The following is a 1,769-nucleotide window of genomic DNA, read 5'->3' on the forward strand; positions in this document are numbered from 1 at the left end:
TTCCATATTCTTTAATCTTCTTTTTTATTCATAAGGTCATTCAAGGAGTTTCTATATAGGTTTACTTGGTATCCTCGCTTTTCACATCTATCTACATACCTTGGATTATCCCAAGGATGAACTTGAATCGCCATTTATCATTATTAAGCATATACCATAAATTAAATTTTCTGATAACGAATTACAACCACAACATATCAAAGCTAACTTTTCAACATTGTACTTTATAATATAGACAATGACAACAATATGGACTTCAAGGAAGGCATTTAGTTATAGCTTTATATAATACTTTGAAAGAATATGGTCATAAATTGGTTCTATGGTGTAGTGGTTAGCACTCAGGACTTTGAATCCTGCGACCTGGGTTCGACTCCCGGTAGGACCTTTTTTTATTATCAAATTAATTTTATACGACGTATGTCTGCCCATAATGGCACTGATTCAATGATAAATAAGTTTTTCTGCCAATTATGACCAACGACATTTTATTCAATATAATGTTGTTATCAACACGAAATTACACGGTGATTACCAGTATTCACCAAAACCCACCACCACTACAATTTGGACCAACCACACCTTTCTCAAGATAATCGTATCAACATGAAATTACACGGTACTACCAGTGGTCACCAAAACCCACCAACACCAGAACTACCACCTATTACCGCCGCTTCTACCACTACTGCTTCCACCATAATGACCAAGCACCACTAAGGTCAACACTACCACAACACCTCCACTACACTCCCAACACCGCCAAAAATTACCATTAATGTCCACCGATATAGTTATTAGTCGATTCATTATAAATTAGTAAAAATGTATTCATTAGCATAATTAAAGAGACATTTATCATGCAAAGTTTATGGGATATCAATGATATTAATATTTATATTTCTGCCACCCAATCATCCGCACTTTAAACAACTTTCTACAATTGATGAAAATGCACCTCAAACACCTTTTATAAAAGCAAACAACCATGTAACCATTGAATGTAACTGATGATAACGCTTACCTACAATCACTTACAATGGTCCAATTTTAAATCGTCACATCAAAATCAAACTTTTCGCCTAAGTAACATTTATGATGTTTAGATTGACCATTATGTATCTTACATTAGAACACGGACCATACTATAAAGGCAAATCATCAATAATAAGTAAGAAAAATTGTGTTAATTTGAACTATATCGTTCATTTGTTGTTAACACTTAAAATAACAATTATTCTAATGTTTTTTTAGTTGTCATGCTTACTTTTATATCGTAACCAAATTTATTTTAACATTGACAATAATCCATCACATATCCAAAATTTGCTGTTACAAGTACCATAACGACACATAATAAACATGGACCATTATTGTTCACCAACACCCGTCACCACCACAACCACCACCCATTGGACTTTATACTACTTCCTTTGCCACTCATCATCACCCACCGCCACTAAATATCACCACTTCCACCATCACCCACGAATACCATAATTATGATATATCAATATCCTGATACAAATATAATTTCGAGCCAACTTATTTTCTACTATTGTAAGTATACCTATCTGCATAATTAATAATACATTTATATGATGGTAAACTAATAGAATATTTATTTAAATAAATTTATCAAGGCTAATATCAGCTTGTCTTTATGGATACTTCATTAGTCCTATATTCACCTGATAGAGTTGGTCTCAACCATTCAATCATGTAGAACAAGTTGTATATACCATGATGATAGAATGTAGAACCAAAGT

At 32.9% G+C, this 1,769-nt stretch overlaps 1 non-coding gene across 1 annotated transcript; it reads left to right on the plus strand.

Moving 5' to 3' along the window:
- The first annotated feature begins 316 nt into the window (after positions 1-316).
- Positions 317-388, plus strand: TRNAQ-UUG. Its single transcript has one exon. It is a non-coding gene; the product is annotated as a tRNA-Gln (tRNA).
- Positions 389-1,769: the final 1,381 nt, after the last annotated feature.

Source organism: Papaver somniferum, chromosome 1 (assembly GCF_003573695.1).
Source record: "Papaver somniferum cultivar HN1 chromosome 1, ASM357369v1, whole genome shotgun sequence".
Lineage (NCBI taxonomy): Eukaryota > Viridiplantae > Streptophyta > Magnoliopsida > Ranunculales > Papaveraceae > Papaver > Papaver somniferum.